The following is a 20636-nucleotide window of genomic DNA, read 5'->3' as shown; positions in this document are numbered from 1 at the left end:
AGCACAGCATCCCAGGCTCCATGGCAGAAAACACTGCCACATGCATGCAAGCCAGGCACAGGCAGACCCTGGGGGGTATTTTCACCACAGCAGTCTTCAAATTGAGAAGAAGGTCGAGTAAAGTTACCCCCTGGAGGTAACGGTGGCAACAGGAGGCTTCCATCTATTGCATCTATCTCCTGGTATTCACAGCTTACCAACACAGGCAGATCACCACACCTGCTGAAGAACAACTCACACAGCAGACTCGAGGGCAAAAATGCCACTTCTGAGGAAGGAGGAGGAAAAAAAAAATACAGTTTGGCAGCAGAGCTGCTTTGCAGTCACACCCTCAATTATTTCATAACTTTTCCAGTGCAGACACCAACGGCAAATACAACTTGCCCATCCAGTTCCAGTGCTAATGGGAGCAGACACCGGTGTCAAGCCAGTTACCTGGACAAATCTCTTGGTAGCTGTGTCACTTCTGCTTCAGACACAGGCCATTCCAGTGACCTAGATATCCCTAAGATGGTTCCTGGCCTGAGGGGACAGAAACCTTTTACTCCATCAGTACAGTGAAGGGAAGGTGACCTTAGGTTCACAGCCTCAATAGGTTTCTAGTGGCATGAGATGCCTTGCCTACCTAGGAAAGGCTGCAACTTCCCAAACAGTTAAGATTTCACAAAACCCCTTCCTAAATAGGACACCCCAGGGAAATGAGAAGAAAGGAAGAGGGGAAAGCAAGCAATTCACAAATGGCTGGAGTTTCTCCATAATGGTTACACAGCTTTAAGCACAGCAGATTAAATTCATACCTTAGCTCAGCTCACACAGGAAAGGCTTTTTAGTAAAGACAAAGAAGAGGTCAGAACTCTACACTTCTGCAGGTCTGTAGCCATAGTTGTGCTACACAGCTTAAACATAAAACAAACTACTGAAAAGACGTGGCAAGGGGATGATACCTGAGCTATAGGAAGGAATTCCTGAAGTTCTTACACCCCGGGATTTCACTGCAGCTCAGTAAGCTTACCTAGAGCTGCTACCCCAAGCAGGGACAGTCATGAAGTAATCCAAATCTCTGTACAGGTATTGAAGATGAGAGCAAGTTAAACTGAACTGTCTTACTCAGGGGAAAAGCAGTCACAACACATTTTATGTCCACTCTCACAGTGGAAGGAGGCTGCTCTGTGGTTATACTGGTATGACTGAGTCAGTCCAGCACCAAATCCTGTGTCCATCTGGTGTGCTCCTCCTCCGAGGCTGCCAGACTAAGCCTTTTCCTTCAGTCAGGTAAGACAGACAGCAACCTTCAGGCTGAGCACAAGGACGCTCTGACATTCTGCAATTTCTTCACATATGGCACCTTTGCATGGAATATTGCCAAAATACAGCAGAAAGGCAAGGCAGGACCAATCCTGCCCTCCCTCGGATCCCACATATTTCTCCGTAACGCAATTTGATAGGTTATGATGTGTCACGAGGCAGTCTAGACCTAGATCAGGACAAGTGAAGCCATTAAAAGGAATTTTAACTGTGGCTGGTAAAATGTTGGATGAAAAAAAAATCCGGCTGAACCACCCAGTTATTTACAGCACTGCAGACTTCCTGTCTTGATGCAAGTCAGCAAAATCTTCTGGAAAACCCAGGAACAAAAAGCAGCAAAGGAGGCTAAGTTAGTTAGAGAAGCTAATGATCTCTGTTAGACTCCAGAACAGAAGAAACTGCACCTACGTCTATCCTTTTCTACCAACGCGCATTTCAAAGAGACAGAAAAATGAAGTGAGAAATTAGTGAATTAAGAAATGGTTAGCAACTAGCCATCAAAACAGGAGGCTATCTGCACCTCTGCATTTTCAGATACAAGGCTTCCTCCCTACCTCCCCATTCCCTCCTTCACGTGCCAGAGCAGTTTAATACAACCAGGCACTGCAGCGGGGATGGCGAGGGCAGAGCCTTACAAAGCAACCTGGCAGAAGGGATTCTGAGATGACAGCAAGTCTTACCTTACCACCTGAAAAAGATCACTACAGACAGCTGTTAAAAAGAAAATCTAAACAAAGACACTTAAGATTCTAGAGATCTCATTCTTCTCATTATAAGAAGTCCTGGACTACTAAGAAAGCAAATTTTAACGTATTGTTAAGCTTTAATCAAGTCTCTTGTAAGTTTACAATTTGGGAGAATCACAGGTGACAGTACCTGACAATACAGTGGGTTAAATCCCACAGCTATGTAAAAACAGAAGGGAAAGGGGAAAAACACTATCCTTTAACATCAGAAACTGGGAGAGAAGGGAGAAGTGGCAATGTAAGGCCCAGCCTACAGTCCTCTGACCTGAAGGGACTTGTTCCACTGACCTAGCTGGGCTCTGGTTCATGGCATTTATGCTCTGAAGTTCACAGATTCACTTCATAGCAGTTAAGTACAAAACCATCCCTAGAGCCTTTCCACTATGTACCCTGGTCTATTGGCAGAGCTGTGCTTTGTACTGCTTGAGCAAACCATCTCCCACCAGCAAGTTTTGCTGGTAGAAAGGCAGGTTTTGCTGGCCACATGTGGGATCTCTGCCTGCCAGCAGCTGACCCACACCTCTATCTCAAAGATGAACTAGCAACACATCACAGGCCTGTTTGCAGCCAACGCTGAAATTCCAGATTTACATTCAAAGCCGTGATTGATAAAGCCACGAGGAAAGAGCTTTGCAAACTAGCAGCAGAGCCGTGCTGCAAGCCCTCGATCAGAGCAAGTCACAATGTACCTGATGATAGGCCTCGAGCACTGCTCTCCAAACACCAGTAACATCACTCTGCTCTCCTACACACAGCACTACAGCCACAACACGCTGCTGCACACCTCTTTCTTCCAAGTCCCCAAACCAATTACTGAGAAAGATCATCCTCTTAAAAGCACAAGAGCTCAGTGCTGAGACGACCCAAGGTGCAGGCAGCCAGGCACTGAGCAGAGGCCGAGCCAGCGCCACATGGCTCAGACGTACTTCTTTGCCCACCAAGGTGCTCATATTGTAACCAGCCAGCAGCAAGTTTAAGGGAGAAAATAGTGTGGATTTTTGTTGCTAGATATGGCAGTTGGATGACTTATTAGTGTGATAGACACACCCTACAAAAAGTCTTAGGATAACCAAGGCACCGCTACACACCAATCCATCTGAGAGATGTGTTCTTCTGTGCAGATAGCAACATAACCTCAACAAAATATTTCCAAGTCACGTGGGTGCAGGCTAGCAAGCAGAGTGCCAAGCTGGTTTTTATCCTTCTCTCGGCAAGCCTTTCCCACAGCGTGCTGGTTGGGACAGCAGCTATTTGACAGCAGATCCAGCACAAGTTCTTGCTGCTACCCGGACCTCCTACCCTTCTCTCTGCTCACCTGTGCACTTACCCAACATGCACAGCAATCTACAGCAAGACATACATGGTTGTAGCCCTGGACCACGTTCTGCTAGCCCATAGGATAGCATCTCTTCATGGTAAAGCAGGTCATCAGACAGGCCTCCCTAACTTCTGCCTCTGTGTCAGAGTAGCCAAAGAGCCTGTTCCCCTCGGGGTGCCCTAGGGCTCCGTTATAGCAGAGCACAGGAGGATAATTCCACCATCCAACAGACAGCGGTTTCCACAGACCACAGCAGACACTCAGGACCTGCTTTTACTCCCTCCTTTCCAAGAGCTGACCGAGCACAGGTCTGTTAGGATTTCCAAGCAGCAGGCACTTGCACACAGTACAGACACCTTGCACGGAGGGGCTGGAGTGAATCAGCCCCACGCTGCCATTACCAAGGGCTTCCGATGGATGCTGCAGGCACCCTCTGGCTACCTTCCATGTGCCAGAGTGACAAATGCTGCGGTGTCTCCGTAGACCAGCTGTCCTCGCATCTCTCAGCAGGGGATGTTGCCAGAGTTGTCATTTAATAAAGGTTTGGAATTTGCTTCCTCGTTTTACACCATCACAGGGGAAAATCAGTTTAGCTCAGAGGCATGAGACCAAGGTGTGACTGATGCACAGGGTGTTTATTTAGGCAGGCAGCTGGAGAGGAGTCCAGGAGAAGCAAACACGCTCCTATCGGCATCACTTGGCATTCACTTCTCCAGCTTTAGCAGTAGATGAGGCTTCTGATGGTGAGAAATTCTGGGCTTCAGGCACGTGTTTGAATCCAGCATGCCAGAACACACTACCTCGAGAGTTTCCTTACTTTCTCAGCTATTTTGTGTTCCCCTCTGAGATTTCCAGAGGACAAGCCTCCAGATTCTCAGAAACCCTCTGGTGAAACAGTCGCAGAAAGACGTGTGGAAGAGAAACTGCCAAGTCACATCCTCCAAACCCTCTGTTTATGGTGGAAGAGGGATCCCAAGCCAACAAAATCCCCCTGCTCCAGCGCTGCAGCTGCTCCACCATGCCAGGCTTCCCCCGCAGAAGCATGGTTCCAGAACCACGGGACAAAGCAGACGCAGAGCTGAGGACTTCCTTACCTCAGTGGTCCCCAGGGAACAGTTTCTCTTGCATGAGCAAGCAAGAGAGGCAGCACCACAACTAGAAGCTGAGGTAGCCTGGAGAAATATGCCCTTCCGCAAGTAACACTGGACACTAGGAAACTTTCCAGTCCCTCATCTCTCCATTACAAGCAGAGGGATGGGATTCAACTCTGAGACATGTCAACACTGTTGGTAAGGTGCAACACAGGTCTGGCACAACACAGTCCAAGCCCAACATGCATTTATCTGCTAAACATTGCTATATTGCTTCCTTCCAAGCAGCCTGAGAGGGAGAAGTGCAAATCTAGCTCCTGCCTTCCCCGCTCCCCCTCGTGCAGGCTCCTCCCCGTGCTGGCCAGGCAAGCCAAGCACCAGCTGCACCTGCTTCGCTTTGCGGTGCGGCTACAGCACGCTGTCTCCAGCAGGAATTCACAGCGGAATAGCTAATGCACCTTAGTTATCCTGCAGTCAGAAACACTTCTGACTTATGCGAGATAGATTACAATGGAAAAATTCTTCCCATTTTACCTTCGGAACATGAATGAATCCACTGTGGTCAGAGCAGACTTCAGGCACATCAATTCCGTTAACAAGACAGACCACAAACTCTGTCATCTCCTCTCCCCCAACATACTTGTCACCAAATTAGACAGTGGGGATTCCAGCCCCGCCTCGTAAAACATTAGCTGGTTTCCTCTAAAATGCTTCTAGATAGACACATGCTTCTCAGCTCCACTTTTGCCCCCACGCTGAAAAACACAGCTAGCTTTAACATAAAGCAGAGCCAACTGAAAGGTTCAGCTTTCTGCCCAAGGTCATGCTGGAAGTCAAGTAATGAGTTTCCCATGGTGAAACACCTGTCACAGTCTCTGCCAAGTGGAAATGATTCTCACATGTCAAGATTTTAGGTGACTTTGCTTAATGAAACCAGCCCCTTTTTAGAGTTTTCTCCTCTCCCCCCCTTACTTTCAGATGTCAGTGAGCTTCGCCACAGGGCAAAGAAACCTAACCCAAGCTTACCTGCCCTTATTAAAAGCCTTGCTTTTAAACCTGTATGGAAAAAAAATTAACTGGAAGGTGCTTTTTCAGAACAAGGACCAGAATGGAAAGAAATACCACCACGTCTGCATATCAAGCAGGTTCATCTCCCAACTGGTTTCTCATTCATTTAAGTCCAGCCTACACCCTGCAAAGCCTTAAGAGAGCTGACCCAGCTGGGGGCTGACAGAATGAGAACCATAAGAACTTGATTAAGGCTAAGCTATGGAGAACACACACTCAGAGCAGGGGTGTTAATTGCTCATCTTAGTGCCTGGGTTAACTGGGCACTAAAAGACCTACCCTAAACATGACCACTGGCTTCCTTCCCTGTGGCACATGAACATCCCAAGCTCCCCTATTAAGTACCAAAAGCCATGAATGCTGCAGGTGAGAGTCCATTTTCCCTAATCCCAACACAAATTCATATTTTTATTGTCCAAGGCCTCAAACAGCTGAGAACTGGCAAGCAAATGATTCCCCAAAACACCCGATGTCCCCACCTTCCCCCTTATTACATCTCTGTGCAACAAAAGGAACCGATCAACCAGCCTCACAAGCCACCTCCAGTGGTCACACATGCCCAAGCCCTTCAGTCACCAGCGTGAAACTCCAGCATCATACGTGCTCTGTCCCCCATCACTGCGCATTAGTCAGACACCCATACAGAATGGCCATTTCTGGATGCCAACAGCTTCCCCGATGCAATTCTTCCCAGGGTCTGTCCACGACCATTACTTCATTGCAAGCTCTGCTTGGCTGCAGCCAAAGGCTCCATTTATGCTGTTCAGAGCAGCGTTCCTACCACCTGCAGTCGGAGCCCACACTCTTACCCCACTCAACTGCAGTTGCATGGTGATGGTTCCCTGCAATGCTAGCATATCAGCCACTTAAACAGCTGCTTTGACAAGATCTTTGTCACCCTACCGCTGTGTGACCTGAATGCATCTGTGAAATAGCAGGCTGCAGCTGTACCACGCTCCAAGGAGGACAGGGATCTTGTGCCTCACAACATGCCAGCACAAAGTGCCCGCTCTTAACATGGAGTGTCCTGGGCATGGCTGGCCAAATCGAGTGTCAGCATGAACCCCGAGCAGCAGAGGTTCCCGCAATGAATGCACCACACAGGCACAGCACAACTGACTGCTGTACTGCTTGGTTTTCAGAGCAGGCGGTTGAGTTGCTGCATGGAACAAGGCATGGGAATTGGCATGACTGTTAGGCAAGGCCCGATCCCAGCCTCATACAGGTCTCCAAGGTATTTCCATCTCTGAAAGAGATACTGTGCTTTGTGCAGCTTGGGGATGAAGCAGCAGCTGCAAAGAATGGACAGGCAAGGAGTCTGGAGAGATGGAAGGCGAGGGGCGGGAAGAGAAAAAGCCCTAAGGATCTAGTAAGCCTAACAAATATTTCACCAAGAACTCCTCTGGACTAAAGCAGAGAGATGGAAGAACAGGACCTGTGCTGTTCAACTCACCCGAGGAGAAGTGACAAGAACTGCAGAGATCCACTGAGGTGAATTTAGGCTGCATGGCTTTAAAACAATCCCCCCACCTTTATGGCAAGCCTGCATTAGCTCCACGCTGACCATGCTCCACCAAACCAAGTAACAGCACGCTCTGAGGACATCACACTTGGCTGAAAGCCACAGGAAATCGCAGCTGAGGACTTCCCACAAGCTGCCCTTGGGCAAGGCAGAAGAGAAGCTGCTACAAGAAGAGTTTTGGCTTTGAGGCCTGAGGAGCTGCAGGCCTGCAGAATGCACACAGGCAGAAGAAGCCGCGGCTCTGCTCCCCTGGCCGGACAGGCCCATGCTGGCTCTCCCGGCACCCAGGTTGCCAGAGCGGTACTCAACCACACACTTAAGCCCCTAACACAGGGGAGAACAGCTGCTGTAGACAGAAGGGGTAGCTCAGCTAGGCACAGATGTGTGAGGCCTCCAGGTACAGCCGCCCCTGGCTAGTGAGATGCTGGGCTGAACGCAGCTCCCCTTCCACCACGACCCAGGGTCAGATTTCTCCTGATCTCAGGAATTCATTTCAGGACCACATTCTCCCAAGTGCAGGAAGGTTAGGTTTGGATTCACCTGAGTTGGCAACTACATATTTATTCCATCAAACGATAACACAACAAGACCACCAAATACCTTTTGAAGAGGATATTAAGAGCTTGAGATCTTTTTTATCTTGAAGATTTTTCCACTGCCACTTTTCAGCCCTTCTTTGCTGCTTCTCTTCCTCTTGCCCCCTCCTAAGACCCAGCTTCCAGCTCTGCTGACCTCGCCCGTCCTTCTTGCACCTTCACTGGTTTCTCCCTCCTTACAGTTGCCCTCCAAGACTACAGAGCCTTGCCAAAACGCAAGCAGATAAAACACATTCTTGTTGTCAAATCTGCTTGTCCTTTTAACATATGGCACACAGAGTTTTGTTTCATCTTAAACTCAAAGCAGCAAAGTTTAGCAGCCAGCTCTCATTATAGTCTCACAGAAGTTGAAATTTTGGGCTTATTAAAAGATAGCGCATTTAAAATTCTACATAGATTCAAGAACACTGGAAGCCTCTTTAAAGAAAGGCAACAGAAGGACCAAAGTTTCATACAGCCTGGAAGCAATTCTGCCATTTGTTTTAAGCTTTCTAGTAACATAACATGGCCTTTGAGTTAACATTTCATTTCAAACCGCTTTAAAAATGTGATTGCTCTGTGATTGTTCTGCTCTCGTGGACATTTTGCTTGTGAAAAAGTAGAGTCTGGATGCATATGTTCTCTAGTCAATGCTCATTGATTCTCTAAAACAAAGAGCAAAACCCCCAAGGGAATCAAAAGACATTTTTAATTACTTTTATACTGTTGATGAGAAGCAGACACTTACTCCAGCTGCATAATTCCCCTCGTGCCAGGTACTGGACAACTCACCAGGACAGAACACACCAAATGCTTAAAACGAGCTTTTGTGTTTTGACCACGCTCTCTACAAAGGCTGTACAATAGTTACTAACCAAACGGGGAGGAACTAACACAACAGAATGATTCCATTCAAATTCATTAGACCCATTGGTCCTAAAACTTCCAGGTGCTTTCTGCAAACATCCCCCTCTCCATTCCCATCAGAGGGGCAGAGACTGGCGAGATACAACTCAGCTCAAGAAACTTCACTTGGGGTAAGTTTCAGTCAGGAAGGAGAATTCCAGTTAGGATAACTGTGCCCCAAAAGATATGGAAAGATGGATTTCTTCTGAAGGCAGCATCCCGTATCAAATCCATTTCCACCAAGAGAACAGCTACTTAGAACATTTTGTTCAAACTGAAAAATTTCCAGCCCTTTGATTACAAAGGCAACCTGCCAAGCTGGAGTACAAAATTAGCACATTAGTGCAGTAGTGTCTTCCTTAGTCTGAAGGCAGCTCTGGTGCCTCGACTGTGTGCCACAGTCCTACGTGGGTAAAACCCAGTTATGGAACTAGATTCATTCCGTCCTGCTCCAGAGGCTCAGAATCACTTGAGCAGCAGCAAAATACAGATATCAAGCCAAATTGTTTCTACTGATGAAAGAGCAAGAACTGAGCAGCAGTGAGTGCTAAGGCAGGGAGCACCCCGCTGCAACAGCCAACAAAGAGCTGTAAGGGAGCAGCACCCACCCATTTTATTGCATCCCTTCGTGCCGCAGGGTGCATCGCAGCAGCGCAGGTGTCTCCCACTGTGGCTCCTAAGTGCCAGGTCAGTTTTTCAAACCCTGGTTATAAATGCCACTCTCGCTTTAGAAAAGTGAGTTATTTTTAAAATGCATCATCAAAAAAAAAAAAGGTTAAATGTAGCCTTTTTCCTTTTATTCTCACGTTTCAGAAACATTGCACAGGCGTCTATCCAACTTAAGCAAGCTCTGGGCAAGCACCTGCTCCAAGCATTGTCCAAGCTCTAGCAACATGAATTAAACGTGCTGCTTTTATTTATACAGGCACTAGATAGTCGCTGGAAAGGTTTCTCTTACCCAGCTCTTTCCCAGAGGTCCCATCACATCTCCTCTTACCTCTACCCCCTTCCCCAGCAGACAGCGAAATCATTTTGCCAGGAACATACTGCACCTGGTAGTTCCCTTGTCTCCGGCTGCAACAAAGGGACTTGCTGCCGGGAGGTATTGCTCGGGGCAGTGCAGCAGCCACCAGCGAGCGATAACCAGGCAGGGCAGCATTCCACCCTCCTGAGCTGGAGACGTTGGGTTCCAAGAGGAGACCAGCGTCTGGTCCCACAGCCTCTTCACAAGGTAAGATGACGTGAAACAGTCCCCTTCCCAGCAAGTTTCAGAGCAACAAGGACTGCTGCCAAGCCTAATTCCCCTGACACCTTATTTATTTACTTTTATGAACTCTGAAAATATTTTTATTAGGGGTTCAAGAAGCGCTGTCTTTATTTCTCCCCCATCCTCCAAAATGACTTAAGACCTGGACAATAAGAGCAGTACAATAAAAGACAATTTCCCTGCTGTAACTCCTTGCATGCATGCTTTAAACAGCTTAAACATTTATAAAGCTCCTCTCGGCGTGCATCCGTTCCCTCAAACCAGCAGCAGCCAGCCTCGGGTCGTCAGACAGAGCCAGCGCTGCCACCCCTGCTCCCGGAGCAGCACGCGGGTGCTGCGCCCGCACTACCTGCGCACACACACAGCACAGCACCAGCTCCAACCGCCTCTGCTCCAACAGAAGAAGTCACTTTTCACCCAAATACACGAAGTTTACAAGCTAGATATCCTCGCCAGTTTTCAGGACGTTGGCGGGATGGCTGGATTTGCGCCTGTACTGTTCACGCTGTAAGGACAGTGTCAGATCTGCGCACAGGACAGCTTCAGCTGAAGTCGCCCGAAAAAAGGAACTGATCCCATGCACCCACTCTCCAAACCACCTCTCACGGGCAGGGTGGCAGGAGGAGACACCTTAAGAACCAACTCGCAAGGACTAAAAACCCACCCAAAACACAGAAGGAGCTAGAGCACAACGCAGCAGTTTCCCAGAGCGCAGCCCCGCTCCCCAGAGCCAGCACACACAGAAGGAAACGATTTGCCAAGCAACTCAGATCTTGGGCTGAAAGCCAGAGGACAGCTCTGAAAAATCTTCCCTCCGTCACCAAGCTCCCACCAGCCAGCCTCTCCCCCAAGTCATTCAATATTTGCCGAAAACCTAACAGGAGCGGGGAGGCACTGAGAACGTCAGATGAGATCCAGCTGTATTCTCCCCCCTGCACCAAGCTCAGCAACACCCGAAGAGGAGCCCAGCACCGAGTCTATCACAAAAAGAGTACTGCGGAGCACTTGCCTGTCCCGTGCCACAACCCCCTGTTCTCAGACGGGGCCACCCCCATCCCCAGGGCACGCGTTGTTCACCGACCAGCCGAGGACCTGGAGGAGACCTCCCCTTCCTCCGTCTCCTCCCCGCCAGCTCGGGCACCACCACCTCCCGGCCACGGGGACAGGGGATGCTAGAGGCTCCTGGCCCTGCCTGCGACTTTTGCAGCAGCAGCAGTTCAGGAAAAGTGAGAAACTACTGACCAAAACGATGGGTGCAGGTTAAAGGCAGGGGAAACGTTAGCTCCGACAAGCTCACGCAGCACCCTGGGGTTTCTATGGGAGAAGCTGTGGCACGGATCCTTCGGACACGAAAAAGCCTTGATAAAGGAGCCTGGAAAAGCAAAAGTATCCCCTCTATCTAAAACCTTGAAAAGCAGTCAGATCCTGCATCCAGAGAGGCATTCGAGTTGTAAAATCGTTGTTAAGGGGAGGAGTCCTGCTGCATTTTCTGCTCTTCTGGGGAAAATTACAACAAAGTAAAAATCATGACCATTCTCTTCCAGCCCAAGAGGGAACTTCAGAGAACAGCAAAACAGCTCAGACACAGAAGGTGCCTCTGTGGGACTGAGGAAGCACGGGGAAAGAGGTCTTAGGAGCACAGACAGCAGAAGTTGGAGTAGGGAGCAGGGCTGGGTTAACAACGAGGTGGACAGATAGGATCTACAAGCTGTACACAAATTATAAGGAAAGTGAGAGAACCACAAACAGCAGCTTAGGAATGAAAAAAGGCTGGGGCATATTAACGGCGAGAAACCTTTTACAGGAGCTGACTACAAAAATATTTGGGGCAAACCAAGCAGCCGATTTTCACCCCCAGAAGTAGATGATTTCTGGAAGGACGAGCAAGGACGACTGCAGTGCGTTGGGGTGGCCAGAGGGAACTGGCAGAGCAGCGAGGCACGGTACAACGAGAGAAAACAACTTAAAAGCAGTTGCTGTGGGAGGTTAAATTAGGTAAGAGTGGATTCTGCTAAGGAAGAAAAAGAGCAGGTGGTAATTGGGAGCATCTCTATAAATGGCCTTATTCCAACAGGACCGACAGTCACGGCACAGCAAATGTTTACAAAATCTAAAGATCCATTTAAACCAGCGGCCAGAGCAGAACCGATTACTGCCGTGGTGCAGGAAGCCAACAGCTGCAGGGACAAAGGCACGCTGCAGTTCGGCCCCACAGGAGCACACGAGGCCTGGCTCCCCTTAGAGCCCGACTCTCTGGTTCCTTTCAGGACCCTACAATTTGCCATACGTCCCCTGTCGGGCGTCCGCTACACAAATAAGACGAGGGAACAGGCCTGTCCCTGTTTACTGAACAGGAAGTGCCAAAACACGAGCCTGGGACAAGGTGGGTTATCAGCAAAGGTCCAGGCTGAAAGGTCTGACCCAGCAGCGCTGCGGGTCTGGGAGGTGTTTGCCCTGCCTTAGTCATAATTTTAAGTTTTTACAGCCAGAGTTTAGAAGTGACCTTGTGATATTTTAAGCCCATGACCTTTGTTTAGAGCGTATGTCACTTTCGGCAGGATCTATTTTAACGCGGGCTCCAACTTTTAGACTCCGTGAGCCGCGCAGCAGCTCCGCACCAGACAGCACGCTGCTTTCCTCTGCAGCGCTTTGGTTTTTTAAGGAAAGGGTGGATTAAAACCTACCTGCTAGAACTCCAGATCCCTTCCCTCTTCTCAGCAAACCCCGTGGCCATTATCCAGCCCGCAGGAGGGGTTGCCCCCAGGGTAGCTGCTGTCAGCAAACCCTTATCTCAGGTTTGCTTGTGCCGGCCTCAAGACAAAGAGCCACGATTTGGGGAGCGCCAAGCTGCCTACCCCCCGTGCACGAGCTGGAATATCAGAAGGGGTTTTTTGTTGCTGCTAAGCCTACTTAATCCCCACATCGAGCCGGGTCTGCCTAGCAACAAGTTGAAGTTTTAAACTTGTGCCATCCCACTTGTGTTCCCATGGCTACTGCCGAGCGCGGCGCGTGGCAGCTGCAGGGAGCAGCGGCGGGGTCCCGCGAGGGACATCTTGAGGACTCCCAGGCAGAAAACAATACCCAGAAAGTACAAACCCTACACCTGGCACGCCTGCCTTGCTATTCACCCCAAAAAAATCACAAAGATTGGCCTCCTGCTGCGGTCAGAGGGACATCAGCATGGGGAGTAAATGCGCACGTGGCATCCACACATCATTTGTGGTGTTTAGCACGAGAAAGCTTTGGGTTACACACGTGGCACTTGAGCTTCTCACAAATGCAGAGCAATATACAACTAGCAAATGGCATGAACTAGTGGGACAGATAGCTCCTAACACAGTTAGAATGGGGGCAGTGAAACATCCCTGCCCTGCCCCTAACGCAAACTGGTGCCTATAACAAGAACAGACAGACAGCTTAAACCCCATAGAGGGGGGTGAAGATAGAGGGAAGAGGGAAAAGTCCCTGTTTCAGTGCAAGCTGTAAGCAAAGAGTTGTTCAAAAAACAATGCTGTTATGTAAAGCAGACTTTCCCAGTGCTGGCTTTCCAGTTCAAGAGGGGAGCCCGTTTCCTACTTGGCAGCGGTTTTTCTCAGCCCCTAGCCAATCTCGGTCCCTCTGTGGGGCTGAAAGCTGTTGGTGTCCTCTCCACGGACCAGCTAACGGGGGAGGCCAGGCATTTATGCCTGTGTCACGTCTATCTCTGTGTAGCAGTCACCGTTCTGGACCCCAAGCCAAAGCTAGGACTGCACTTTGGTTAAGTTGCGCCTTCCATCCACAAGGACACCGATTCAAGGTCACGCACACCAGTGATTATTTTCAATACCCAACTTTCAAACCAAAGTCACTGTATAAGATAGAGCCCGATCTGATAAGACACCTGCCTGTCCAAAAGAGCACACGGTGCCGTGATGGGCGATCACAGATACCTACAGCACTGGAAAGCTGTGACGGACAGCCGTGAGGACAGACTCCTGTAATTAGAGCTACACTACGAGCCGTAGGCTCTCCCAAATTATTCTGATTTGCAAAATCCATCCAGGTGAAGAGGACAGAAATGAGGGAGGTGGCAAGGAAGCTGAAATAACTATGAGGACGTAAAAGCTTTTTCTGCTCTGATGGGAAGCATTTTTTTTTAGAGATACACCTGGTTACACACACGCACACAGCACACGGGAAACCCTGCTGGTGGCCCCCAGAGGCGCCCGCACGGCAGAAAGCCAGGGCTGAAGGGGGAAGCATAGAGCAAGCTTTGCTCCTGAGAGGGGATTTTTGCAATTTTATCACACCACTGCAGCCTCCTCCCCCCAGAGAGGCAACATTTACCAATACTTCCTTTATGAAGTTCAAAGAGCTAGCTGCAGCGGAGCCGGATTGCTGAAGATACTTGGAAAGGTAAACACGCTTGTTTAGTCTCAAAACCTGAAGAGAAGCAATTTTAGCGAGTTTGACCTACAATACTTAAAAGCAGTCACATCAGGCTGGTGCATTTCAAAACAAATAGCAATAAGAGCACAAAAGCAGCCCGGTTCTCGAATATGCTGGAGGAACACTTTCACTGCCTTCGCTCCGACGTAGCGCATCCTCTTGCACTTTCAAAAAGCACAAAGCAGTCAAACTTTCACGTGGAGCTCTAAATTAAGAGCTTGTGAACCTTCAAGAGAGAAACCTAATCTAAGATTCCTTTTACAAGCATTATTTAAGATCATCCTTAGTTTACAAATCAACTTGGTATTTTCGAGAACTGAATTTCAATCTGTTCTTTTGAGCTTAAACAATTAAGAACAAGAGGTTGCTCATCCTGTCACACAGTCACGCCAGAGCCTCAAAAGACAAGGTCACCCAGTGCAGACAAAGGGACAAACTTCCCAGGAAGGCAGCAGGCTCTTTCCGCTGCCACAAAGTTGTCTCTCTGATCAGTCTCCAGTCACTGCAGGAGTCCAGCCTCACTCTTACCTTAGACTTGCAAGGGGTAAGGCCAGTCTTTGCCACCACCAGAATTCATACCTGAGGAAAGCGGACGGACACCAGCACAAGCTACCAAATTTCTGAGGAGACATCGCTCAGATTTACCTGCCTATAGCTCCTATTAAAGATGTTTATTAACGTTACAATACAATTAAATAAATACATGCGGATGTCCCACAAAGCATTGTCATTTATAGTACATTGAAGGTATGTGGCAGGGCTAGAGCCCATTGTAAGCCGCATTATACAGTGCACCTTGATCAGAGAGGCAAAGATTTCCAAGCTAATTATAATGACTAATCACAGGGAGCTCTAAGCCTTCACTTGGCCAAGTCACAGAACTAACTAGGGCTGAAAACAAGAGTTTTAAGAGCAACTCATTAAGCAGCAGGAACCAGCTATGAAGAACAAAGCGTTCCCTCTACCTAGTATTAATTCCAGTGCAGCCATTAATACATTTGTCAGTGCAGGAGACAGCTATTACCTCCACACACAAACACCGCGTGTGCCAGGCAGGGAAGGAAGCCACAGGCTTTGGCTGCACCAGAGACTTGTTTGTTTACTACAGCATGCAGGTTTGAGAAGGATCTTCTCATCCTGTTTGAATGACAAGAAAGCTGCAAAAGCATGCCTTGGAAGAAGGTGGAACAGGAGCCCTGCTTACCACCAGCAGCCTCTGCCCCCCTTCCAAGGGACAAGCGAGGACTGGGTGAAAGCAAACTACAGAGCCACACAGGCTTAAAAATAGTCTGCCTCGTGCAAGCAGCTCAGAGGTAAGAGGTACAGCACCAAATCTGCAGCTGCGCTCCTGTTAGGGTGCCAGGGATATGGATAATAAACTCTCCAACTTGGGCTCTGTTCTCCTCTCCTCCTTTGTCTCCAGGCTGGATTTAAGAACAAAAAAAAGCACAGCTTCCTACTTCAGGGCTTCATGTGCCCATTTTTCTCCAAATTGACCAAAACCTAAGCATACTCTCTAGAGCTGACAACACCTCTTTCCCCACTCCCTCTCCTCCAAAATCCCACACCTCATTCCCAAGCACGCATCCAGCACCCAAGTGGGACAACGAGAGTCTCAACAGACAACAGTGAAAGGACCGAGACAAAACAGGTTTATTAAAGAAACTCTGCGGCCTCTATCAGCCCAAACACATTGGGCATTAGTACATCATGGTTTGGTATTTCTGATTAGATCAAACACCCTTATTACTCTTCCTTCTTTCCCAAACACACTGCTGCACTAAGGGAGTTCCTGCCCGCTGTGTTTAAGGCAAAGCCATTTGAGGAAATGAGATAGCCTTCCAGGATACCAGTATTTCCAGTTGCAGGAGCTGAGCTGTGACTTTTCCACTTGCTTCGGTGTAGATCCACTCGCCAGGCATAGATCCCAACGTCTCACTTGAAGAGAACACTTTTTTCCTGCTTCTCTTTCTGATGAGCCTGCTTATCTAAACACCATTTTCTCTCGCAGTCACCGGGTGCTCAGACTATTTGCAAACTACAAAGACTGTTAGGAGCAGGACTAACAGTTTTATTTGCAAACAAAGCAACAGAACAAGCTGGCTGGGAGTCGGGCTTGCCAAGCGCAAGTCGTAAGGGGCCTTTTAACAACCCCTTGTCAAACAGTCGCCGTCCCCATCCTGTGGGCCAATAGGTGTTCCTGCAGACACCACTCAGCTGCACCTTCCTGGAGAACCCACAGAAGTAGCTGAAGACGGCACAAACTAATGAGATCCGGCCTTTACAACCAGCAAAGAAATACAGCTATTCCAAGGGCATCAGCCACTCGGGGCTGGTCCATTACATACCTTTGATCCTAAGCAGACAGAGGGTGGTCACGTTTTCACAGCCGCAGTTGGATGGATTCACACCCCAGCTCTCCCCGGGCATCTCCTCCCACAGCACAGGGCAAAGCCCCCACCTCCCCACCAGGCCTTACAGCCCAGAGGCAGCAGAGACCTTCCCTGCCCTTCTCGGGCATATACACACAGCGAAAAGGTGGCTTTTTTGTTTGGAGGTTGTTTTTTTTTTTTTTCCCCTTCGATTTTTGGCAACGCTGAGACACCACCACAGGCTTGGCCATGAAAGAAAGCCAGAAAATATCAGGGAGCACACCGAGCACAGCTAACGACGGAGGCCAGAGAACAAGATCCTCAAGGATGTCGGTGATGTTCTGGCAGCGAGCACCTTCCAGTCGGCTTTTGTGCTCCTGGAGCTGGAAGCACTACAGAGCATTGCCTTGCCTCCCACCATTTTTATTGTGACTGTTACAGGGCAACTAATAAAAAACTGGGACAAGATCAGCATTGCAAACGAGTCACTGACATCTGTCAGCTTACACACAGCTCAACTTTGGCTCTCTACAACTGGACACTATTGAACTGAAACTCGCTTTCGGTCATGTTTCCACTGGAAAGAGCCCCAGAAGCTGCTTTCCGAAGATAACTGACATAAACAATATCCAAGGGTACAGGAGGCAACTTGTATTTTAACTGCCATCACAGGGCAGGAGGGAATATGCAGCTGTAGTGCTGTGATGGAGAACGAAGTGCTGATCTGCCTTCCAAGGCATGTCACAATTTGGGACAGATCGCTTCCTTCAGGGAGGGACGTAACACTCCTCACAATTATGGACGCTTTAATCTTTATTTAAATTCACTGACTGCGTGAGAGTGCTCACTGATGCTTTATTCCTCCAGTTTTCAATATTCCAGCAGTAAGGGACTATAAATTAATAAGCAACAAGTAAAATGGTCAAGTACAATACCAGCGCTTCCCCATATGAAAGATTTTTTATTTAGCTTTAGGATATGCAATGTTTCCTGCCACTGAGTTTTTCCATTAACAGGACATGTGGGTTTCATTTGTATGGATTAAAAGAACCATAATAGTTTTCAGTTCCCCAAAACCTCCAGCGTCTCAGAACTAGCAAGAATCGCTGACCTGGTGACGAGAGCCTTTGTTTAACGCACAGGATATCCAGGTGGCAGGCAAACACTTGACTCCGGACTCTAATGAGAGGAAGGCACAGGAGAGGTGATCGCAAACGTTCACCTTGCGTTTGCCAAATCAAGGCCAGGCCATGAAACACAGCTCAAGAGCAAGTTTTACCGATTCTAGCAAGCTCTGGAATAGGATTTTCTGTCCCAAAGTTTGCCTGGCCTCCTGCCCAGTTAAACCTGCTTGTCAAATAACAACGTTGCCTCTGCACGAGCCTCGTCTTCACTGTACAACTGCTCTGACCACACCGAGAGTAACAGAGGTGTGAGTCCTGCACCGATGACAGCAGAGGGGTGACGGCTTTTGAGAGAGCAGAAGTGGGATGAATGCAGGGGGATCGGGACAGGAGAGAAGGGAGGCAGCCACACTGACCACGGGAAGGATAGGGAGGGGTTCACTGAAGGAGCCGCCAGCAGCACCCCCAAGGAACCGCACCACAGCAGGTTCTGCCACAAAGGGTATCAGAAACTTGCCCCGAGATACTTCAGTCCGTAACTGGAACCTGTCGGGTTTTTCGGGCTTCAGGAATTGGGCCCAACAAAGAAACACAACCCTTGATTGTCTTCCCAGTCCTCCTCCGCACTCCCAGGGGCCCCATCCCATCTCTCCGCACACCTAGGTGGGAGCTGAGGAACCTCTGCCCGCTGTCAGGCCCTTCTGCCCCCTCCTTTTGTGCCCTTCTCTGGCTTGTACGTTCGTGAAGCCCAAACTGGCATCCTGCTCTGCCTTTCCTTACTCCCCTGGCCTCAGGGACATGGATTTGAGAAAAGCTTTCCTCGTTTCCTTGCTCTTTGCTACAGCTCGCTCGTGGCTCAGAAGTGAAACAAAATTAAATGCTTTCCCTGCCCTCGTGTACGGGGACGGAGGAACACCCACGTAAGAATGCTGATGTAAGAGTCGGCAATTACAAATATACCTCAGCCAAACCAGAGTTATAATTGAACATTAAGTTAAAAAAAACCATACAAGGCCTAGCCTGTGCCGTATTTCACCTCAAACACAGCTAGAGCAGCACGAGCCCTTTGCATTTTATCAGCCAGCTAATCTCAAGGTGAAAGGCTCCCGGACTCTACACCAAATAACCTTCAAGCTTTAGGATCCTTTGGTCAAACAATCCCTAAAATTTCTCCTGAGAACCAGATACAGCATCTGCCCACTCCGACAACACTGTTCCATCGCTTTAACCTGGAAATTACCAGCAGGATGAAACAATTTAACAGTTTCACTGAAAAGGTCTCAGTGCAGTCTATTGCACTTATTTAGGGTTTTCTTTCCTAAAAGTAGAGAGAAGGGACACACCCAATAAACACACCCTGGCTATTTAACTTTAGGACAGAATTTGGGGAACAATGTCACACTGCAAGATTATTCCTGGGTAATTCCACAGGCCAGGAAACCAACACAAGCAGACAAAAGTTCACCACAAACTTGCTAACTAAAAAGTATGCTTTTAATAAAGAACATTCTTAAAAAGGGTCACATACAAAGAACAGACCCAGTGCCCACTCGGGTCATCAGAAAACTGATCAGTTACTTCGAGTGAACCTACTTCCAGGCTTGCTACCGCACCATGCACTCTGCTGGAGCTGTGTCAGGGTACATATTACTCAGAAAAAAAACATGTTTCTCCACATCACACACTTCCCTCGCCCTTTCACTACACGTAGCGAAGGAAGAAATAACCTTTGTATAGGTCACGGTACATCTATAAGTTAAAACCAGAACAATGTATAACTGAGCACATAATGGAGAGGAAGGAGCACGCTGTATCCCCCCCAGCCATTATGTTGGAGAAATGAATCGCACAAAAGAGTGTAATTTCCAGGGGGGCTGAAAAGCCCAAGTATTGTTGTGATACCTGGCTAATAGCCAGCACGATGCGCGCCGGGCGTTACAGGCGCGTTGCGTTTGACCTACAGATCGAAAAACGGTGTCAACTGCTCCCAACTACGAGCTCCCCCCCACTTTTCCTTCTCCCCTCCTCCTCCTCCTGGTCCACCAAGAAATGGAGCTCCCATGTGCCAAGACCTTGTATCGTGTTTTGTGAAGAACGTGAAGGGGGGGGAGGAGTGGGGAAAAACCATTCAGTGAATAAATGCAAGTAACATCAAAGTTCAGAAAAAAAAATCCTGTTTGCCTCCTGGGACCGTAACAGTTAAAAAAACACAAATGTTAAACAATAATAAAGAGGCACCCACAGTATTGGGACGCAGCACGAGGACGATCCAGGAGGAACATTTCTCCTGAATCCACACAATAGTTACTGCCGGGGTTACGCGATAAGGAGCCACCGAGGCTCTCCAAATCATTCTTTTTGTTTTAAGGGAGAGGAACAGAGAATTCAATTAAGTTTGGGCTAGGCAAGAGACAACTCCAAACGCCGAGATCTCCAGATAGGAGGAGGGTTTTCGCTAGCCTTAACCTACAGTTACAAAGGAACAATGCAAAAAATTCGCTTACATTTCGAACTAAGGAGGTCAAGAGCCTGTCTTTATGTACCCAGATATACCCGGAGATACACCAACACCACGGTGCTTCGAGCACCTGCCTTTCAGTACAGCCACAATTCCTTTGTTTGCTCAAAATTTGCTTCCATACCACTTTAAATTAGCTTACAAAGAGCTGCAGCAGAATAGCTGGAATGTGAAATATTTTGGGGGGAAGCCGAACGGCTCCTCGGAGAGAAAAAGAGGAAGAAAAAAAAAAAAAAGAGAAAAGAAAGAAAGAAAGAAAGAAAGAGAGACCCAATGCATTTTCAAATAGGTTTAAAAAAAGGCATTTATACAACTTGATCTTCCCCAGTCCCACCCGTGGTGGTCGAGCCCACAAACACACGAGGAGGGGAAGAAGAAGAGAGGGGAGAAATAAAA

At 48.5% G+C, this 20636-nt stretch overlaps 1 protein-coding gene across 1 annotated transcript in view; it reads right to left on the bottom strand.

Moving 5' to 3' along the window:
* Positions 1–20636, bottom strand: part of RCOR1 (REST corepressor 1) — an 84157-nt gene that overhangs the window by 62661 nt on the left and 860 nt on the right. The gene's annotated exons all lie outside the window — the stretch shown is intronic.

The sequence above is a fragment of the Oxyura jamaicensis genome, chromosome 5 (genome assembly GCF_011077185.1).
Source record: "Oxyura jamaicensis isolate SHBP4307 breed ruddy duck chromosome 5, BPBGC_Ojam_1.0, whole genome shotgun sequence".
NCBI classification, from domain to species: Eukaryota; Metazoa; Chordata; class Aves; order Anseriformes; family Anatidae; genus Oxyura; species Oxyura jamaicensis.
Note: the sequence above shows the minus strand (reverse complement) of the source record. Positions and strands in the feature narration are given on the sequence as shown.